This window comes from Nannospalax galili, unplaced genomic scaffold (assembly GCF_000622305.1).
Source record: "Nannospalax galili isolate Female #2095 unplaced genomic scaffold, S.galili_v1.0 scaffold563, whole genome shotgun sequence".
Taxonomy (NCBI): domain Eukaryota; kingdom Metazoa; phylum Chordata; class Mammalia; order Rodentia; family Spalacidae; genus Nannospalax; species Nannospalax galili.
The window spans coordinates 663,023-686,296 of record NW_008350459.1 but is presented as its reverse complement, the minus strand read 5'-3'; the positions used below and the strand labels follow the sequence as shown (position 1 = coordinate 686,296).

At 44.4% G+C, this 23,274-nt stretch overlaps 1 protein-coding gene across 1 annotated transcript in view; it reads right to left on the bottom strand.

Annotated features, from left to right (window-relative positions):
• Positions 1 to 23,274, bottom strand: part of Mthfd1l (methylenetetrahydrofolate dehydrogenase (NADP+ dependent) 1 like) — a 236,318-nt gene that overhangs the window by 32,454 nt on the left and 180,590 nt on the right. The window lies entirely within an intron of this gene.

The following is a 23,274-nucleotide window of genomic DNA, read 5'->3' as shown; positions in this document are numbered from 1 at the left end:
TTTCTACTCCAGTGTGGTCGGGCAGGCGGGCCTGTTACTACAGATAGGAGGATTAGAATAAACTTTCCTTTGTCATCTTTAATCAAAACACAGGGCTGCTATCAGATCTGTATTCTAGCTGCAATTGGGTTTGTTTATCCAGAACTCTCCTCTGAGCCAATGGCCTGGATCAGAACTGTGCTCATCTCTTCTCTGCTGTGATGCGCAAGAATAAACTTGTTATTCGAATGTGACTTTCAGGTCCTCTCCCTTAGAGCCCTGACAGAAGCTATAAGCATGCTAGCAAAAGCACGCATTTAATTGTTTCATGCACCCAAAGTCCACAGGCAAAAAAGTCCCAAACAAAACATGGGGCATGCTGGAGTTCACTGGCTGGTAACCCTACAAGCATCAGCGGGAAAGGAGGAATCGACAGTGATGCCTACCTAGTTGGCAAGCTGCCACTGCGTTCCAATTCCTGATGAAGAATCAACCGTATAGCAACCCCAGGCCACTGGATGGAGAGATTTTGTTCCATGAATATGCTGAAAATATGTGTTTATATGTGTCATTATCTATCTACATAAGTTTCCTATTTTTATTTGTTTATTTATTTTCTACAGTGCTGAGGACTGAACTCAGGGTCTTGTGTGTGCCAGGCAAGCATGCTACTACTGAGTTACACCCTTAACTCAACACCTCAGTACATAATATGCAATCTTATTTTTGATTTTATTTTTCTTTGAGATGGGATCCAATGTATCTGAGGCTGGCCTCAACCTTGCTATGTAAATGAGGATGACCTTGAGCTCCTATCTTCCTGCCTGTGTCTCCTGAGTGTTTGGATTACATGGGTTGAGACCACACCTAATTTTTTTATTTCTGAGTTTTTCTGGCTGAAAGATGGTATCTACTACTTATAAAAATGATTAAATGTTGTTGGGAGGGGAGGGTAATTTTCTTCATGGTATGACTACTGTTAAATTGCCCATGCTCAAGTGAATCATCCCTACCCATGCTCATAAAGATGAGCCTAATTTAACACACACACACACACACACACACACACACACACACGACCCAACAAAACAAGCAAACAAAAGACAAGGAGGACTTCTGAGGACGAAGGGAGTCAGTGGAAGTGGGCGGAAAAGAAGGGGGAGATGAAAATGACAAAATACACACTTTATGAAATTATCAGGGAATAACCAAAAGTTTCTAAAAAATGACTAAATGATGTGATAGTCTTAATTGGCCAAATGAATAGAATTTGATCTTATAGTAATCAAAGTGCTATACTTTTAATACTATTATGGAGTACAGAGATCTATACACTGCTTTAATGTTGTGACTATGAAAGCAAAAAGATGAACAGTTTTTGGAAGTCTGTGGGCATAAAAAGCAAGTCTGAGCTTGGAAGGCCCTGGGTTGGAGAAACCAAGTGTCACAGAGAGACTGAACTCTGCTTGCCAACCCATTGGAGGAAACTGAAAGACAAAGAACACTTTTCCTGTGGTTTTTTTGTTTTTAGTCAAACCATTTGCAAAGACTCTGGGCTATGTAATCTTTGTTGAGTATGGGGTTTGTGTTTGAAGAAGGAAATTCCCATGGGGCAGAATCCATTCAACATTGAAATAATGAGACGGAGCTGATATAAATTTAGCTGTGCTTTTTAACAACTTTGCATCTTACACATTCTAATATCCTCCCTGTAACTAAACAAACTTTAGTTTTTGCTTGTGGGAAAACTTTGATTTAATTCTGCAGACAGGTGCAGTCTGAGCCATGGCCACTGGGGTGCTGCCTGGCCAGCATTCTTCTCCTGATCGTCCATGACCATTAAGGCCGCTCTATCAGTGGTACAGGTAAGTTACCTGCTAGTGGGGCACAGTGATGGTCTGGGGCTGGGCTGAATCCTAGTCTAGTTCAAGGCCTTCACCACAGAGAAGTGCCGGGCAGGCCCAAGTTGTATCAAGCCTTTCCTTCTGAAAGACAGCTCATCTGTTCACCTGAAAAGTGAGCCTTTGCAATAGGATCCCAGGTGTTAGCTGGAGCACCATTTTAGATCCTCCCAAATCAAATGACAGTACAGGCAAAACAGCAAGAACAAAAAAACTAAACCAACCGAAAACTGCAAAGACGCGCACAGGAAGCCAGAGTGCCACTAACACATTCCCCAAGAAGAGCAAATATTTGCTACCTTGAAAAGGTATGAGCCACCTTCTCAGCGTTAACATTTTACAAGTTTTTGGGAACAACAGCAAATATTAAACCAATCTTTGCTAAACTGAGAAAGAAAACCCTATCTTTGACAAATTAGAAATAACTTGATGCTTTAAGGATATTTCTCAGGATCTTATAAAATGGCATAAAGAGAAAATTTCAGATTTATGACAGTCCAAGTGAATTTCTTTGGAAGTAAACTTTGTAAGTGAATTCAGAATACTTTCGGACACAGCTCCTCAATTTGACTATTTTTGCCAATTATTCTTTTCATTCTTTGATTTTTTGGGAGACTTGAAAATAGCATAGTTTTTAAGACAAACAATTTGGTTTTGTATTTTGAGAACCTCTCCATCTGAGTGAGTTCATCCAGGAGTGGTCTGGTCCCAGAGGAAGGATTCATGACAGATGCTCAGTGTCTTTTAAACTTCTAATAACATGTGCAGAAAAACATGGTCCTCCCAGAAATGCCTGTCACTTCCTGTCACTGTAACACATCAGGCTCTATTTAAATCTGAAAACGACAAAAATCAAGATAAACAAACAAGACCCCCAACCAAAGAGAATTCTGATCTTCGGTTTTAAAGGTCTCTTTTTCAAATACTTCATTTGTATCCAACTTGAGACCAGAAAATGCAACAGGGCAGCTGGCATTCCCTGCCCCTCTCCACTCCATTCTTGACATTTGGATACGTAATTATTGTATTCGCTTAACTGTCTAAATATATTTTGCATAAGTTTGCAACAATATCAGATGGAAGCCTTCATGAATTTGTCAATATTATTTTTGGCTAGCTTCATGGAAAGGAAACATGTTATGTTAAAAAGCACACAAATTCAAACAGGGAAATAAACAAACTGCCCTTACATCTGCATAAACCATATTTGTTGGTGAAGTTAAAAAGAAAAGAAAGATGGGCGTTTAACGAGATTACTCATCTTACAAAATATTCAGGCTTTCCCCCATGCTAGGCTGCACAGCATCCATTAATCATGTTTGAAAGCTGAGTGAACAAAGGCAGTTTGAAAGACAAATGCGGCTGTAAATGAAGCTGAGATAAGAAGATTCAAAAGGGAACTTTTCTTTTTTTAATATATACTTTGAGACTATAAAAATGACTTGCAACTCACTTTAAAATTTACATTCTACTATTGAATTGGACTTTCATGATATCTTGAGACAACTTAGAACAATGCAAGGTGTTGCCTATTATTCTTAAGGGTGCGACTCATATTCACACTCAAAAGCAGCAGCGAACACATGTACGGACCTTCTAGCCCCCAAATGCTAAAGTGGACATTTGCTTGCCTTGAACTCCTGAGTGGCTGGGACTACAGGTGTGTACCGCTGCATCTAGTTTAGAAGGTACTAAATTAACTCCCACGACCAAAGCCAAAATCCATGCATTAGGTGAAACGGATGTCTTAAAGAGCAACAGCCATAGGCTTTCCTTTCCTTTCTTTCTTTTTGAGACAGGGTCTCTCTGTAGCCCCAGTTGGCCTGGAACTCGCTATGTAGACCAGGCTGGCCTTGAACTCACAGAGATCCACCTGTCTCTGCTTCATAAGTTCTGGGATTAAAGGCATGTGCCAGCACACCTGGTAATCATAGGGTTTTCTAAGCATTTTCCATCTAACTATTCTGACCACACAGAATGAATGAAATACAAAACTAAATAACGCGGTAACTTCAGAGGGCTCTCTCTCTCTCTCTCTCTGTGGAAGTCAAAAGTGAACCTTGAGTGTTGTTCCTCTGGATGCTATCCACATTGTTTTTTGAGACAAGGTCTCTCATTGCCAGACGCCCCAGGGATCTATCTGTCTGTGCCTTCTCAGTGCTGGGATTACTCAACCACTGAGTTCTGGGGCTGGAATTCAGGTCCTCATGTTTGCACGGCAAGTACTTTACCCCTATGGCTTATTTCCCCAGCACCAATTTTCAGCTTTTAGGTTCCACTTTATCTTCACAGAGCTTCCTGAAAATAATTAACATGCTTCATTGTTTGACTTTTCACTCCCTATATCTAAGGAGTGACATCTGCTCCTAACATGCAAGTTGGGTTTATCCATCCCTTTCCTGGTCCTAGAATTCAAATAACTTGAGGGCAAAGACTTCGCCACATCTCTCTTTTAATCCTAGTGGCTAACAGAGTGGAAACATTAAGAAAAAAAAAAGTTGGCTGTACACAAGAGTGAAGAAGAAAGATCTTGGTCATCAATTGTCCTTTGAGAATCAAGTTGATTGAACATAAATGACTGACTTAAAAGGCTGCTTAGAGTTCCTTCCAGGTAGAAGTCTTGATGTAGCCAACCCCATTCTTGAAGGTTCGAGGATCAGGTTCTTTGAAATAGAAAAATGTGCAGTCAAGGCACGGTGTGTGGCTCCAGAGTTGACTTACACGATCTCCAGCACACTGGACTGAAGAGGAGGTACAGGGTACTTTCTCTGTGATTTTTTTTTTTTTTTTTTGATACTGTTGCCAGATCCTCTTGTCACAGGCCCCCAAGTGCTGTGATTACAGGTACATCACTACACCTGGCATGACCTTGGTTTTAAGGACCACTTGAGACTCCAGAACTCTAAATCTGTAACAGATTTCATCGCTGGACCTTAGATCCAATACCAAGTGTCCAGGTGTCTTCACAAGAACTTGTAACAGTGCTCAACACCTCTTACCAAAACTCATGACTATGCGGAAGAGGGACACTGTAACAGGCCGTAGAACACTGTCCTCAGGAAGCTTTACTTGTAAGGTGTCTGGGAATATGGATGTGCGAATGCTTCCCTACATTACCTCAATGGGAAGAGTACCTCCCTTTGCCTAACTGTTCTACCAACAACTAGGTGTATGCAGAATATTTGCTTTTCTTTTGAGAGTCTGGGACTTGTATGATCCAGGCCAGAGGGTGCCCATGTGATCACCCCCAGTAAGAACTTTGGGACCTGAGCTTTCAAAGAGCTTCCTTTTGATTGATAGTTTCAAGCGCCATTCCAATTCAAGGCTTGACTCTAGGTGGAGAGGGCTCTGGAAGCTTGCCCTGGTTTCCTCTCTGCTTTAACCTATGTGGCAATAGGTCCTTGGCTATCTTGCTTTGTGTTCCTCTGCTATAATGAATCACACATGGCTGTATGCTGACTTCATGTCTTTCTAGGGGACAACTGTACCTGGAGATGATGCTGGGGACTCACAGAATGATCTTCCTCTTACAAAGCTCCTACTTCCTTGATCGCTGCTCCAAGGAAATGCCAACTCCACTCATCAGGAGAACATGTCAGAAGTCTGTGGACCATCGAAAAATGCTCTTTCCTTTTTCTGCTCATTGTACCTCCAAAGATAAATCTCACTCCGATCTCTTGGCTCTACCTCGCTTTAGGCTTTGTGTATTTTTTTTTTTTTTTTTTTACCATTATAATGATCACCATCTCCTAACTAGGTCTTTGTGTCTCTGACTGCTCCTTTTTCTGCTCTACCCTGTGGCCCAAGTGACTGATCTTTCTAAAGTGCACACACAGTTGTGACATTGCTCCACTTAAAATTCCCAGGCCCTGCAGGATTAACTCCCAACTCCTAAGCTTGACCTTCAAGTCCTCCCATGACCTGGGTTCTTGCCTTCCCTCCCAGTGTCATAACTCATTCTGTTAGTTTATAAGTGACTGCCATATGAAAGGACATTAGTAATATTGTTCCATGCCTTGATGTTTACTATCTGCTATGCTGTCCTGTATCACCTGGTTAACTTCTTCTTGTCCTTCGTGATCAGGCTTGGGTGACCTCACTCCTTGCCGGCTTTCCAGCCCTCAGTGCCATCAGCTCCACACACTCCTGGATCCTGTCCACTTCACACTGTTCCAAGCCTCGGCTCTCAGCTGTCTACATATACAATTTGTGTTTCTCACTAGCCTGTGCACTCCTGAAGGGCAAGATACAGGCCTTTGGCATTGTTTTTCTCATGGCCTATTATCCAGCATTCCTCAATACATATCTGACAAGTGAATCAGAACTCATATATTCGTGTGGCTGCATTGTGCCATGTCCACCAGGCTGCAATAAATGGTCCCTGTGCGCCTGGGGACTGAAACCGAAAGGAAGAGGCCTTGTCGCTCTCGGTGGGTCTCCCATCTGGATTTTTGTGACAACAGTAAAACCTCTAATGCTCCCCCCACAGCATTCCTCAATACATATCTGACAAGTGAATCAGAACTCATATATTCGTGTGGCTGCATTGTGCCATGTCCACCAGGCTGCAATAAATGGTCCCTGTGCGCCTGGGGACTGAAACCGAAAGGAAGAGGCCTTGTCGCTCTCGGTGGGTCTCCCATCTGGATTTTTGTGACAACAGTAAAACCTCTAATGCTCCCCCCACCTTTTTTTGGTCTTTTTGAGATAGGGTCTCCCTGTAGCCCCAGCTGTCCTGGAACTTACTATGTAGACCAGGCTGGCCTTGAACTCACAGAGATCCACCTGCCTCTGCCTCCCGAGTGCTGGGATTAAAGGCGTGCGCCACCATACCTGGCTAATGCTCCCTTTTTAAAGTTCCAGGTGTTCCTACTTCTGGGGTGCATATCCAGTGCCAAGAAGATGCACTGACATCTCTACTAGGTAAAACACCAGCTGAGATTTTCTGCATTGCTTCCCGAGAATCCCGAGGAGCCTCACCTCAGAGGCCTCCCCCTGCTGACCTTGGTCCGTCCCGCCCTTGGGTGAAATCCTATGTTCTTGCTCCTTACAATACAGGAAAGGTTCCAGTGTGGAACCAAGTAAAGCCAAAATCTACTGAAAGCATCAACTTGCTCATAAAGAAAATGGATGACTCCTCAGTGCATTATGTAGTATCTGAGGAAGAACTGTTCCTCACCATGCCGAAACAGAGCTGGGCATGCCTGCAGGCTGCACACAGCTGCCTCCAGCGAAGGGTGTGATTTGCTGCGTCCTGTATACTCTAGAAAGTGCTCTGGGACATGCCAATCTCCAGGTGGCTCAGTAAGCAACAGTATCCCATATCCAAGAGTAGTGAAACTTACTCAACAAAACTGCAAGAGCAGAGATGCAACTCTAGGGATGTGCTGATGGCTTTTACAGCATGTTAGTCCTTAAGGGGCTGTCATTTCACATTAAAAAACAAAGCACGGGGCTGGAGACATGGCTCAGCAGTTAAGAGCACCAGCTGTTCCTGCAGAAAACCCAAGTTCAAATCCCAGCACCCACATGGTGGCTAACAACAGTCCGTAACTCCACTTCCAGAGGATCTGGTGCCCTCTTCTTTCCTCCCCAGGCATTGCATGACCCGGGTGCACATACACACATGCAGGCATAACACTCTGTTCCTGCAGAAAACCCAAGTTCAAATCCCAGCACCCACATGGTGGCTAACAGTCCGTAACTCCACTTCCAGAGGATCTGGTGCCCTCTTCTGTCCTCCCCAGGCATTGCATGACCCAGATGCACATACACACATGCAGGCATAACACTCATACATATAAAATGAAACAAACAACAAAACAAATTAAAACCAAGGTTCTCAACTTTTACATTTTGATTTTATAGTAACACCAATCACATATAATTTAGAATTATCAAAGCCTGGAGCTAAAGGGGATGGGAAGATGTCACACTGCACCCAGGGATGAGGCGACCTGCTATCCTGCACTCACGACTACCCAAAAGTAATTATTTTGGGGTCAGAAAGATGTCAGTTCAGGAAAAAAATATATATGGAGAAAAAAGCAAAAACAGAAAATTCCAGCAGTAGACTTATAAGGATTCCCTGAACTGTTGCAGGCTAAGACATCTAGGTGGGGGCAGGTATCCTCCCAAGAGGGCAGCCAGGACATGGCTGAAGTTGCAGCACAGGGTTATGGGCATGCCTAACCATGGCTTGCTCTTCTGACAAAGATATATTATATGTAATTCCATAAATAATAATTTTCATCATATTGCTCTATCTTGTGGGGTCAATGAGACTCTGTAGGCTTCTTACCATCTAGCATTCAGAAGTTTCCAAGTGTGTAATGGAAATAATGATTTTGGCTAGCTGTCACCAATCTGTAGGCCATCCTTAAAGCAATCATGTTTCTGTGACACATCCCCAAAGCTGTATGATGCAAAATGCAGGCAGTGTAAGACACAGGCCATTAGAGCCTTCACTGGCTGCTCTGTTCTGAGCCTAAGTGCTACCCAGACTGCTTCCTGCATGAGCCCTTCATTCTTTCTCTTTGGCAGCTATTTCTATTTCATTTGATTAATATGGGAAATTGGCTAGGCTTCTATTACATATGGAAATGAAGCAAGAAAAGTCATTCGACCCCAACCCTCCATAAATATGCCACAGTCTGTTGCTACAGGTTCAACTGTTCCCTGGCATGTTGTAACTGGTGGAGAGAGGAGGCAGGAGTGTCCTCTTACTGTGTGTGTGCAGGGCTCCTTTTCTTGGTTGGGGGAGAATCTAGATCTCTGAGGTGTAGAAGCATTCAGAGTGGTGTTGCCATTGGCATTTTTGCCCTTTCATCTTCCAAACCTCTGTCTCGGAAAGGTGAGGTTTTCAGCAAAGAACCTGAGGAGGTTTATCTTTAATAAAATTTATTTTTATTCATTTGTATTTGTGAACACGGTGCATTGTGTATATGTTTGTGTGTGCACGTGTGTGTGTGTGTGTGTAGAGCTCAATCTCGTGCTATCTTACTTATTTTTGAGACAGACGATTGCTTAGTCCTGGCTGGCCTGGAATTCCTTATGTAAACCATGCTGGCCTCAAACTCACAATTCACTTGCCTCTGCTTCCCAAGTGTTTGGGTTAAAGGTGAGCACTATGACAGCATGCTCGACCTTCTCCACCTTAATTTTTAAAATATTTATTATTTTATGTGTATGAGTGTTTTGCTTGCATGTATGTAAGTGCACCGTGTGTTCAATGCCCACAGAGGCCAGAAGGGGGTGTCAGATCCCTTGGAACTGGAGTTATTGAGGTAGCTGGCCATGTGGTTACTGGGACTCAAATCTGGGTCTTCTGGAAGAAAAACCAGTGTTCTTAACCACCAAGCCATCTTTCTAGCCCCTTCACCTTATTTTTCAGACAGGGTCTCTCACTGAATCTGGAGTTCACTGATTTTGCTAGCCTGGCTGGCCAGTGAGTTCCAGGGATCCACCTATCTCCACCTCTCCAGCACTAGGATTACAGATGCTGTGCTTCCCTTTGTATGTAAGTGCTGGGGATTTGAACTCAGAGCCTCAAGCTTGTGAGACAAGTCTTCACTGACTGAGCCATCTCTTCAGCCTCTTACATGTGATTTTGATCTAGGATATTGCACTGAAATTTTATTTAAAAATTTCTTTATTGATGACTATTTCTCTCTCTCTCTCTCTCTCTCTCTCTCTCTCTGGGTGTGTGTGTGTGTGTGTGTGTGTGTGTGTGTATGAGTGAGTGCCTTGGCAAACGTGTAGGTCACAGGACAACTTTTAGGGTAAGTTCTCTCTCCCACCATGGAGTCCAGGACTCTAACTCAAACACAGGTTTTGCATGGCAAGTACTGTTATCTGCTATACCATCTTGCTGGCCCATTTCACTAAAATTTGAATATGGAATTACTGGACACCAGGCACTAAAGTTTCAGATCCCATCTGTCCACATAATGGTACTATTTCTGGAGTAGACAGCTTGAAGATGTCCTTTCTAATGAGCTAGTTAACAGAATCAAGGTAGATTCCAGTAACATAACGAAAAGCCTGTGAAAATAAGACCTTATACCTGGCGTAAAGATGGGATCATTTTTGAAGGAAAGCAGGTCTGAATCCTAGATCTGCCACTTTCTAGCTCAATGACTGGTGTAATTTACTTAACTTCAAGCCGGGTGTGGTGGCGCACACCTTTAATCCCAGCACTTGGGAGGCAGAGGCAGGTGGATCTTTGTGAGTTCAAGGCCAGCCTGCTCTACATAGTGAGTTCCAGGCCAGCTGGGACTACAGGGAGACCCTGTCTCAAAAAAGACCAAAAAATAAAGAAAAGTTGCTTAACTTCTATATACTTTCAACACAGAAACAGTGGAGTGCACACAAGCTGCTTTGCGCTGCCTGGCACTTGCAAGTGCTCAGTAATGTTAGTTCTGATTATAGCTATAGCTGTATTATATTATACTGCATATCACAGATATACAATGATTTTATCATTGTCATTTACTGAAGTATCCCCCTTTCCCTGCTTCTTTTTCTATGCTTTTTTTCTTGGCTATGCTGAGGACTGAACCCTACATCTCACACAAGCTTTGCCAGTGAGCTATACTTCCAGTCACCTAAACACAACGGTGAGTTTCCCAAGTCATTAACCACTTTAGATATGTAATCATAGCATAGACTTAAAGACAATCATCCTGGTTGGAAACTATGAAGACATTACTGTCTTGAGCCTTCCTTGAAATGAATTTTTTAAAATATATAGTTATGACTTGAATTTATTTAATCCCTGAAACCCAAGGTGGAAGGAGAGGGCTGACTCCCCAAAGATGTTCCTTGACCTTCACATGTGTGCCATGGTACACTTAAGCTGGCACCCACATCACACAGAGAACAATAAATAAAATAAAAAATAAAGGATATGGGAAAAATAAAACTCCAGTGGGAGACCCATGAGGATTTCCTGAAGTGCTGCAGAGTTTCACTTTGAGGGGAACAGCAGGAGGAGCCGAACCTGCAGGTCGATGACAGGCTGGAGGCTGGACACTGCAGCACCCCGCAGTGGACCTGTGCATTTCACTGAACAGCAATGCTCCTCCATCACTGTCTGCAGCCTGGATCTGTGATCTCAGAAGTGCTGGAGAAGGGTTTATGTGCATTTCTAAAAAGCACTGTAGCCCCCCCTCCCCCCAATCAGGGTCATGATGTACATTAACTATTTACTGCCCAACTAAAAGAAGGAATCTGCCTAAAGTTCTGATGTGTGAAGTTAGTTTTATTATTCTTCACAAACTCTTCTGTTTCTGGCGAAGTGGTTATAGTAATATATATTTCTTTTCCTGAAATACTTCTATTCCAAAGATATAAGCTTCCAGTTTCTACCTCAGGTGCCTCAGAAAAAAAAAAAACCTAAATGCTCTACAGAAGTTTATGGGACCCTCTTTTGTTGGGTAGGATGCTGTCTTTCTTCTCTCTTCCTGTTCAAACTTTTCTACCTCCAAATCAGAGCACATTCCACTCCTTATGACAAACATCAAAATTAAAATAAACTCCAGCTGTCAAAATGGTTTTAGGAAAAAATTAGTTACGATGACCCTAGACAACAAAGACCTTATAGCTACCCATGTAATGGTTTTCAACCACTGAAGGCATTTTAGCTTGTGAGGCAACACCAATGACATCAAGGGTTTGGGTGCTGCACTGACCAACCTCAGTGTGGACATCTGACCTTTGTGGACCAGTCTCTGTAGGTGGTAACTATAAATTAGGCCTGAACTAAAACCTGCCCCCTTTTTTTGATAGGGTCTCACTAGATAGCTTGAGTGTTGGCCTTAAGGTCCTGCCACAGCTTCCCGTGTGCTGGGATCATAGACGCAAGCCACCATGCCTGTAAAACATGTCTCTCAATATGAGCCACGGTAGAAGAAACCTGCACTTCTCTTGCATACACAGGTATAAAAGAAAATGCTCACTGTGACTTTACAGCTTTATAATGCTTTACCACTTAAAGTTGTACCAAGATGGAGAGGAGAGACCCAAACCCACGTTGGTGGTCCCAATGGCCTAATAACCTATTAAGCACCAGAAAAATTGAGAACAGGGGACTGTGATGTATCAGAAACATTTGTATATGTCAGACAAATAAATGCACAGAGCATCAAACCAGAAGAAATCTACTTTCTTGTTGGACAGCTCTACTTATTGGTATTAATATAGTTTGAGACAACTTTAAAGGCTTTTGATCTATAGTGAAGAACAGCCCCTCATGACTAGATAGGTACTGAAGTGGTTGGTATTCAATAGCATTCCTGGAGCTGTGCTGTGGTTTGACCCTACCATTCTAGTGGTGAAGGGCTCTGGACGGCTGATCCCCAGTTCCCAGCTATAGCCTCTAAGGTGCCTGCTCACTGCTCTGTCTCTAACACAGCACCTCTGCCCTTCCCTGTAAGCACTGTGTCATGGCACCCCCACCCCCAATAAATAAAAATTTTTAGAAAGAGGAAAAAATTTAGTCGAGTGTGGTGGCACATATCTTTAATCCCAACACTTGGGAGGCAGAGGCAGGTGGATCTCTGTGAGATCAAGCCCAGCCTGGTCTACACAGTGAGTGCCAGGCCAGCTAGGACTACAAGGAGACTCTGTCTAAACAACAAAAGCCACCAAAGGCTGGAGAGTGGACAGGATCTCTGAGCCCCTGAGCCTGTACTATGGGCTCCATAAAGACTTTTCTAGACTGGGACAGTAGCACTGGTCCCACTGGCAGAGGACTCCTAAAGATTCCCTCACCCTCTGTGACAACACTCAGGTGGTGGCTCAGTTACTGTTCTACACTGAGCTTCTCACTGTGGGAAGGTGAACAGAGCTGAGCCCTGAGCCCTGCTTCGGAGAGGGGCTTGGGATGACAGGGGACACTGGGTAAGGTGACTTGGTAGACACCCAAAGGAACAGCTGCAATATGCTCCAGCTGGGTGGAGCTGGAGGCAGGAATGAGGAGCTGGGCTTGACTGAGGTGTGTGACGTGGTATTCCCCCTCTCCCGCCAGTCCTGGAGAAGGCATAGGAGCTGCGGCAGCTTTGAAATCAGGGGTGAAACAGATATTCTTGGGAGATGATTGATGAGAGTGCTGGGATTAAAGGCCTGTGCCATCACACCTGGCTGAATGATGAGTTTTGAAGGTGAAAATGAGCACGGTATATATGGGTCGTGTAACCCTCCACAACTGATTCTTGGGGATGGAATCACCAGTCTCAAACGGAACACTCACATCCATGATGGGTTCAGCATTTTACATTCCCAGACTCCAGTTTCTTCCTTAGCAGACAATGGTGCCTTTACTACAAATGACCTGGAAGCATCCTTAATGTGCACACTGGGTAAATTCTCACAAGAAGTTACTGAGGAGGTCACAAATTTATTCTGAGGCTTTTGGGGACTTGATGAAATTCCTTCATTAATCATTTAACACAATATGATTTATTTTTCCTAAACCTACTTTATATTTGCTCTCTAATTTTCTACTATGGAGTTGAACAGACCTAATTAAATGCTCTGAATTTTCAGTGATACCCAGAGAAAGGCAGTGATACTAATTCTTTAAAAAGTAATTTCCATTTGGGATGGGTAATTTAACAGATATATACAACATAGTTAAGTTTGTAAACTGCCATGAGTTCCAGATTCTACCAGTTAAATTTCTTTATACATTGCAATTCCAGTTTTTTTTTTTCTGTGTATGTGTGTATTGCTTGCATGTAGGTAAGTGTACCTGTGTCGTGCAGTGCCCTCGGAGGTCAGAAGAGGCTGTCGGATCCCCTGGGACTGGAGTTACGGACAGTTGTTAGCTGCCATGTGGGTGCTGGGATTCAAACCCGGGTCTTCTGCAAGAACAACCAGTGTTCTTAACCACTGAGCCATCTCTCCAGCCCCACAATTCCAGTTTTAAAGAATGTTTTGCTTTCGTTTTTTAAAAGTCTTAAAAATTCTTTGATTTATTTTATGTGCACGAGTGTTTCACCTACATATACATAAGTGTACAACATGCATGCAATCCCCCTGGAGGCCAGGAGAGGGCTTTGGATCCTCTGGAACTGGAGTTATAGACAGTTGTTAGCTGCCATGTGGGTGTTGGGAACCGAACTCCAGTCCTCTGCAAGAGCAGCCAGTGATCTTAAGCACTGAGCCATCTTTCCAGTCCTAGGAATGATGTTTCCTTAAAAGTTTATCTTTTCTTCTCATTCATCCTTTCTGCTAAACCCTCACACTCTGTGGGTGGCCTGGGTATTTATTTTACACTACTGGCATTTTGACTTGTATTCATTTTATTTCTTTTGCATAAATTACGTCACTGCTCTGACTGCACGGTTCTTGGCAAAGCCTGTAAGCCTGGAAGTCTAATGAATGTAATAAAGAGGCACGGACTGACACAAATTCTGGGAGTGTAAGATGACTTTATGGGCACCTTTTAGAAGGCCTGAACTAGGATGTGGCTTGCTATCATTTCTAGGCTTTGAATCCAAACCAAACGTGGAGAAAAGAAAACAAGAAGGCTATGTGTGGAGTGGAAGAGAAAAGAGTCAATACTGCAAGAATTCCTAGAAAAAAAAAATATCAGACATGATTGTAGGGCTGGACACAAAAGTATCACAAGTGTCCTTTTTCTACATATGTAGCAAATACAAGAGAGTAACATTCAACTCAAGCCTGGGACTGCAGTTCAGTGGCAGAGTGCTTGACTAGCATGCATGAAGTCCTGAGTTCCACCCAGCACTGCAGGAAACATTTGCAACTCACAGGAGGAATTCTTCCCCTTCTCCCTTCTTTCTCCTCCTCCCTTTCCCTCTTTGCCCCTCCTGTTCCCTGGTCTCTTTATTTTTCACATAGCTCAGGCTGGTCTCAAACTCCTGATCCTCTTGTTTCTACTCCCAAGTGCTGGAATTATAGGCATGCACCATCATGCCCAGCTAACAGGGAATTTCCACCAACATTAACTGGGCTGGGTTGATGTCATTTAAAGTAATTTTATATTTATGTTAAGAATACTTCTGTATCCAGCTAGAGGAGAAAGCTCTTTAAACAAATGGATTTGACCTAGATAACCTTTTGTGACAGAGAGGAAAGATATTGTCATGAGTTAGTCACAAAGCATTTTACTCTTGTTCACACAATAAATAGTTTCTGGAAATTGAGGGTGATGTCCATCACCTTCCTCTCCTTGGACACATCATGCTGAAAAAAGACAGGAAGGGCTCCTTTCCCTCTGTCCAGATGCACGCACGTGTGAGTTTCTCTGGAAGAAGGTGTGGCTGCCAGGCAAGTAGGTGACAGGCTGCCAGGCTGCCAGTACACCATGTTAAGAGGAAGCAGCTGCTGCCTGGGCCATGTTTAGGGGAAAGCAGGAAATTCTGATGTAGAGATAAGGAAGGGCTGTAGGGAAGGGTAACCACACAGGGTGGGGAAGGGGAGGAAGAGGAAAGTTCAGCAAGGGGTCGGAGACACAGGGGTCCAGCCAGAGCCGAAGCAGATGTCAGGACCAAGGAGCACAGAGTTAGGAAGGTGTTCTGCAGAGCCTTTTGTGAGACAAGCTGGAAGTTTCTCTATATATTTGCAGGGCAGGGGTGTAGAAGAGAGGGAAGTAGGTGATTTTGCAAGAAGCAGGCCACACTGATGGACAGCCCTGGACTTGGAGCGTTCTACACAGTGAACACTTTGCTTGGTTACTACATGGGTGTCTCACTTAAAGTACAGCTAGGGCAGCATTTAATTTTCTTACTATGTAACTGGCCATAAATCTCTGGAAAATGTGGCCAGTCATGCCTTTGATTTAAATCTACAAGGTCTGAACGAATTTACCCTCATGCCCAGTGGAATGGAGCAAATGCCTAACAACGCATCCGCATCTTGAAGTGGAGGGGAAGATGTACCCCAGTGAGCTGAGAGAACATCATCACTGACCTGAATCAGACCCAGCAAGCAGTTCACATTCAGTACATACTTTTACAGGAGAGAAAACAAAGTGAGCTTAACAGAACGTGAGAAAGAACAAACCGACAATGCTTCTGTGGGGTGGGGCCCCAGCTTGCTCCCCCCCCTCTTCTGCACCCAGTCTAGTCCAGCTAGGGATGACAGCACTGATTCCTCCACATGCTCCAGCATCTTCCTGTTTCCACGATGATGCTGGGGGTGCACCTGGTAGAGATGTGGCCAGGTCAGGTCACCCAGAAAGGACACAAAGGCCATGGCAAGTTCAATAAGCTGCCTGTTTTCCTGTGGATTCCAGTCCAGGAGATTTCCACATTGGGATGGGTCCAGCCAGGCTGATCTTCACAGGGTAAAAATGACTTGTATATGTATCACGACTGTCTTCTCTCCTTTTGCCCTAGACAGGGGCCAAAGGGAATGGACTAGAAGATGGAGGGAAGGAACCACCCAGACAGCTACTGTATCAGACAGGGTGCCATGGTTCCACTCACAGTGCATGAGCTCCTGAGTCTGGAGACCGACCACAGCGTATTTCAATTTCTTTACAGTTCAGTAGCCACACTGCCCCTGAAAAATGCCCTATATGGTGCTGACCTCCATATAAATGCCAACAGACAGCTTAATCTCTTCGGGCTAGGCTGGGAGGCTGTTTAAATCCAAGATTCCAGCCAAGATTGTTATCATAAACAGTCTGCATGGTGTCACTTTAAACCCCACATTGGTTAATGGAAAAAGAATTCAGGCTAGGAACAGCATCTCACTTCTATAATTCCAGCATTCAGGAGGCTGAGGCAGAAGGATTGTGAGCTCAAGGACAGTCTGGGCTGCATAGTGAGACCCTCTCAGTATCCCCTGGCCCAGCAGAAGAATTCCCATTGTAAGTTTCTTGAGAGCCCCTTGCTCACAGCCTCCATGAGGTATCAAAGGAAAATAGTCATAGAAAAAGCTAATTCAAATGGACATCTGCTAAGCATTCAAACTTGGTTGGATATCTCTCCATGCTGTTTGGAAAATGTGTCACTGCTTAAGAAAGCTCTGTGAGAAGAAAGTTTCTTAGCCTCTTTCCACTCCCAAACAGAAAGCAAGAAGGGTCGGGGACTAATTAACATAGGGGAGGTCCCTTGCGGCTCTTCTGCAGAGTCTGGACTGAGCAAATACTGGATAGAGGCAGACACGCCATCCTTGGAGCACAAGGCTCACAGGGGCACTCTAGCTCTGTTCCTCTTCTCCAGCGTCTGTACACAGCAGGACACCTACAGGACACCACAGGGCAGCCAGGACAGGCAAAGTAATGACACTGGGTCAGATCTCACATGCTGTGATGTGTTCTGAATCTCCTGCAAGTGTTTGGGCCAAGTTAAATATTTTTCTAAGCGCTTTGGTTTATTATTTCCCATTTATTGTATTTCCATGTTATAACAGTGATATATGCTGAAAAGCAAATAGAAAAAGGTCCTATCACACCGCTGCCCCATGCTAAGGTTTGGTGTTGTCTTTCTGAGTCTTTCCTAATATCGCTCCACATATGTGGCTTATATATTAATATTTTCATGCCAGGTGATTAAACAGGCTGTCCTTTACAATGTAAATTAAGACATCAGAACAGCACAGAGACACCTGCTAACTTTTTTCTTTTTGTCATGAGATTATTTTCTGAGATGTTTTATCAGCTATTGGGTTTACTATTATTAAATCCTTAGTTTGGAAAGAATTTTGGAAACACACCATAACAGTATAATTGATAAAATAAAAGGATGGAGGCGGATGGATCTCTGTGAGTTCCAGGCCAGCCTGCTCTACATAGTGAGTTCCAGGCCAGCTGGGGCTACAGGGAGACCCTGTCTCAAAAAGACCAAAAAATTTAAAAAAAGCTATTTTCTACCCACCACAAAAACGTACATTTGGCAAATTATTTCTTAGAAAAAGATGTACTAAATGGCACTATACAAATCAAGAATCTTGTATTATTTTGTAGTTTTCAATAAGATGTTGGAAAGAATATAAAAAGGGCACCTAGGAATGTGCTCTTTTAAAAATGTTTTCACATGAATTAATAATTAGTTTGTGTATGTGTACATGGGAGCTAACTTGTAAGAGTCAATTCTCTCTCCTTTCACTATGTGGCTCCCGGGGAATGAACTCAAGGCTTGGTGGCAAGCACTTCTACTTGCTGAGCCACCTTGCCAGCTTAGGAATGCAGTCTTACACAGGAACGAAGTCAGTTACTATAGAAAGGAAAACTCAGCTACCTTAAAGCAATACAGAAAACACCACAGCATGTTCGAGAGTGATAGCAAAGGACTTCAGTGCCTGTGAGCTGAGGGGTTGCGAACTGCAGGTTTCTGTGGAAAAGCCTAGGGAAGCGAAGTGAACTGGTGAGGCTGCCATACTGGTAATGCATTTACTATTAGCATTTGATGGTGTTGAGCAACACCAGTTAAAGCAGTAACCAAGCAGAAGGTAAGGCAATAGCTCAATCGTAGCAATACGTGTGGCAGCTAGGTAACAGGTAAGGAGTAAAGCTAAGTATTCAGAAGCTAATTCTGGAGGGAAACACTCAAGTCCTCCAGCCTTTCTCCACGTGATTTCCCAATCCCAGCCATGCTGGAGATGTGTATTACTTGAGGCACATTGGAGCTCTTTGCTTTTAGACTTATACCAGCAGCAAAAGGGCAGAAGAGCTGTCTCATTCCCTTCAGGGTCCCTGTTATAAAGCCCACAACACTGCACGTCTGCTTTTATTTACCAGAGTCTATCATAAGGCCCATGAGAGAATGGGGTCTTACTGCTCCCCATGAAGTTCATGGCCATGCTGGAAGTACTTATCAAGGATTTGCTGCATGCATGCATGAATGGATGTTATTGGAGATCGGAGAACTTTTCTGAATGCCAGGTCTGGAGGGTGTAGATGGCCACACATCTCAGATGCACACTAATAAGCACACTTGGAATGACTAAACGTAACAATGATTCATTCTGCTAGAATTTTCCCACCTGCAGGGCCTGGTCTTCCAGTGTCCCCATTCCTTCTCCCTTGGTCATCCTACCAGAAAATTACAGGGGTGATGAATGTCAGAAGCATTTCAGCAGCCTATGGCAGGGTCCGGAATGAAGTCAAAGAAAGTAAATACGGCCTTATTAGGAGATCCTGGCCTCCATGGGGAATCTGCCCGGTCTCTGTTCAGCTTCCTGTGCTGTCACAGAAAGCAGCTCTTTTGGACCACCGCCTCCAAGTGACAGTGTCCTGACTCCCAGGACCTCCTTTAGTCAGCTCCACTTCCTTCCTGGCTCCCCATGCCTGATTGTTTCAGGACTGTACCACAGTGCAAGGGCACTGCCTGTATCCCTGAGGGCGGCCACGGCGGGGAGGAACTCCTGAGCCCTGGGAGGTGAGATAATGGCACAGACAGCTCACTTCAGGAAACCCTGCTGCTGCTGCTCCTCCAGGGCCATCCCATGCGTTCATTTTTTATCTAGTCATGAGTCAAAGTGCTACATACATCAGGAACACACAGGGGCCACAGAACTCCATCCTGGTCCCTGAAGAAAGGGTGTGGAATTTCTGGAACAGCTTTGTCTTTGCTGGGTAGAGGAGGTAGTAGTGACTGCAGTGTGAGAAGATTCACACCGTGTCTTTACTTAGCGGTCGTGAACATTTTAAATTATATTGATTTTTAGTTAATGGTTAGTAAATGTTCAGCTATGAAATCAAGTGTTAGCCAAATTCAATCCTCCCACTTTGTGTGTATACGTATCTATGCATGCTTGTGGGTGGGTATGCATGTTCACATGTGTGTGGAAGCCAGAAGTCAACCTCAGGTGTCATATCTCAGGAGCTGCCCAATTAATGAATTAGAAAAGGTTCTCACTATGTAGCCCCAGCTGGCCTGGAACTCAGACCCACCTGCCTCAGGCTCTTAACTGCTAGGATTAAAGGCATACACCACCACACCTGGTGTCTACTTTCTCTTTTAAGACAGAGTCTCTCCCTGGGTCCTGGGGCTCACTGATAAGACTAAGATTAGAAGCATGTGCCACCATGCTTGATGTTTATGTGGCTGATGGGGTTTGAACTCAAGCCTTCATGGTTGTTCAGCAAGCCCTTCCCTGACTAAGCCATCTCTGCAGCCCTAGAATTTGCAATTGTTACAGCAGACCAGTGTCTCTGTGACTTCACTTCTGTCCTCCTCTGCCAGGCATGAGCAGCCCAAGGTAGAGCAAACACCTTTGTGTTGGGGGCCTCACAGCATGGAGCACAGTGCCTTCTGCATGTCGACCAAAGGGATGAAGGAAGGAAGCTGTTGGGTGAACCACTGTAGGATGGGTTTGCATAGGGCAAGAAGAATAAATAAGACTGTGAAAGTCTCCTTAGGGATGCCTATCTGTGCCCCATTCTCCTTCTCTTGCTAGCCCAGGCTCTGAGGCTAACCTTATCTGGCTTTTCTTCTCATCCTAAGCTAAGACCTTGGGCAACTGGAGCCAAGGAGTGGCATAGTCCCCATTGTAGCTGTTCTAAGGAATATAAAGCAAGTTCTTCTCAGTATCCATCTGTCCATCCATCCATACATGAATCCATCCATACACTAGTCCGTCCATCCATCCATCCATCCATCCATCATCTATTGATCTAGGTAGATCTCACTATGCTGCTCAGGCCAATGTCAAGCTGTGGGCTTGAGAGATGCTCCTGCCAATACTTCCCAAGGGCTGGGATCATAGACATGTGTCTGGCACCCAGCTTGTTTTTCTGAATTAAGGTATATTTGAAATGAGATATAGTAAAATTCAGACATGTAGATGTATGAGTTGAGATAAACATATACAGTCATGAGCCTACCACCACAATCAAAATCTAAAGTATATCCAAAGCTCCTAGAGGCTTGCTCATATCCCAATGCAGTCAACACCGTACCCTGATGCCCAGGTCCTGGAAGCCACTGACCTGAACTGCACACCTGACCCTGTCACTCAGCACCTCTTTCCCTACCTGAAATTCATAGTACCACCTTATGTGGCATTTCCCTAGACTTTCCAGCCATGACTTTCCTGGTTCCTTCCCATTCCTTAGTTACTCCTGTTCCCTAGCTGGCTGTGTAAACATAGGTGCTGCTTGGTCATCATTCTTTCTTCTTGTCACTCTTATGTAAGGAAGCCCTCCTCTATGCTCTTAAACTCTATGCTCTTAAACTCATAAGGTTACCTGTGTAGCCCTGGCTGGCCCAGAACTCATAGAGATCCGCCTGCCTCTGCCTCCCTCATGCTGGGATTAAAGGTGTGCCTCACACTTGGATTTACCTGTGTTCTTCATGTGAACAACTGTGACACCATCCAAATCCACCAAAGTGGAACACTCCCTTTTTATGTTTGAATGTGAGACGTTCCCCCTAGGTTCATCTGTTTGAACACTTGGCCCCTAGTGGGTGGCACTGTTTGAAAAGGTTGTGGGAGGTGGAGACTCACTGGAGGATAGGAGTCACTAGAGGTCCCACTAGAGGTGGGACTTCAGGTTTTATAGTCCAGTCCAACTTCCTGCTCACTCTCTGCCTTGCTGAGTGCATACAAACTGTGATGAGCTGCCTGACCACCATGCCTCCCTCCACGACAGATGGTATGTACCTGTTCTTACACCATAAGCCCAAATACCAAAGACATTTTACACCCTTCTTTCCGAAGTTGCTTTTGTCAGGTATTTCATCATAGCAAGAAGAAAGCTTTCTGCCGTCCCACCTGGAGGTAGCCATCTTTACATTATGGCTTGGGTTTGCCTCTACTTTGCATATCTGCAGCTGCGGATGCTGGCCAGAACCACTGCTGGCCCTAGTCAGCCAAACTCATCTCCTCAAGCCTTGCTCTTAGTCCTTTAGACACCTTCCACAGAGGTGCCAGGGCTAGTTTCCTAAAACGCAAATCAGACCGCATTCTCCTCCTAAGAAAAGCCCATTCTCTAGTGGTGCTCCAGTGTGTAATGGTTGAAAAGTCAAGTTCAAGATGAACACTCGGGCCCTCCATTGCCATATCTATCCTGTTTCTCAGCCTCTTATTCCTGTCTACTCGAGCCGCACTGGCCTATCTGGGCAGGGACATCATATACCCTTGTGCTTTTGAGTTGAAACTCACTGTCTCTCCGCTCCTGAGTTTGGAGTCTCCTCTGCCCCTCTCCCTCCCTGGTAGAACTAGCCTGTGCTTCCTAGAGCTCTGAGGGCATTCACACGCCAGTGCAGGACAATATATTCTAGATGCTACTATGCTGGTCACTCTGCCATTTACACCCACTCTTCTCAGAATCTCTGAAGCCCAAGTGCAGAATTTTAAAAAATGCTCATTGAAAATATTTTGCCCAACATCAGACAAAAAAGGTAAATATCAAGGAAAGGATTTTTGTCCATACTTTTCTTGTTTGCATAACAGTCTCAGGGCTTATTGTAAAAAATTACTTTAATGTTTTCTACTTGGACTTGGGTCAGTTTATAACAGTAACAACAACAACAATAGTAATAGTGATAATAATGCTAAGCTGTAACTTCTGGTATGTTTAATAAACTATAGTTTAAAAATTGAAAACCTATTCCAGGAGTAATTCTATGTGAAGAAGTCAGATGTAAGCCCCTGATGCCTACAGAGGGAATGCTAGCCTGTGTGGCGAAGCCTGTCACTGTGGATTCTATGTGAAGAAGTCAGATGTAAGCCCCTGATGCCTACAGAGGGAATGCTAGCCTGTGTGGCGAAGCCTGTCACTGTGGATTCTATGTGAAGAAGTCAGATGTAAGCCCCTGATGCCTACAGAGGGAATGCTAGCCTGTGTGGCGAAGCCTGTCACTGTGGATTCTATGTGAAGAAGTCAGATGTAAGCCCCTGATGCCTACAGAGGGAATGCTAGCCTGTGTGGCGAAGCCTGTCACTGTGGATTCTATGTGAAGAAGTCAGATGTAAGCCCCTGATGCCTACAGAGGGAATGCTAGCCTGTGTGGCGAAGCCTGTCACTGTGGATTCTATGTGAAGAAGTCAGATGTAAGCCCCTGATGCCTACAGAGGGAATGCTAGCCTGTGTGGCAAAGCCTGTCACTGTGGATTTTAAGGGCTCTGAGAACTTATTTCTTTGTTCATCTCATCCTTTTCCCAACAGACAACCTGAAATAATGGTGACCATCCTAGAGCCATAAAGTCCCGCGATGATGAAGGTGTGAAAATGGGGACCCAGGTGACTCATTAGTTTTCTCAGCCAGATCGTACCAGATGTACTAAAGGAGGCGAGACGCTGACCCCCAGTCCTCTGGGTCCAGGCTGGTGCGAGCAGCCAGCTCCATTTCCCCCACCACAGCACTGGATGATAACTTTGAGTTGCCATGATGTGAAAAAGGTTGTGAAGCCAGCACTGAGAGCAGAGCCCTTGTTCCCGGAGAAGCCCTTCTCTCTGTCCTAGAAGGGAAAT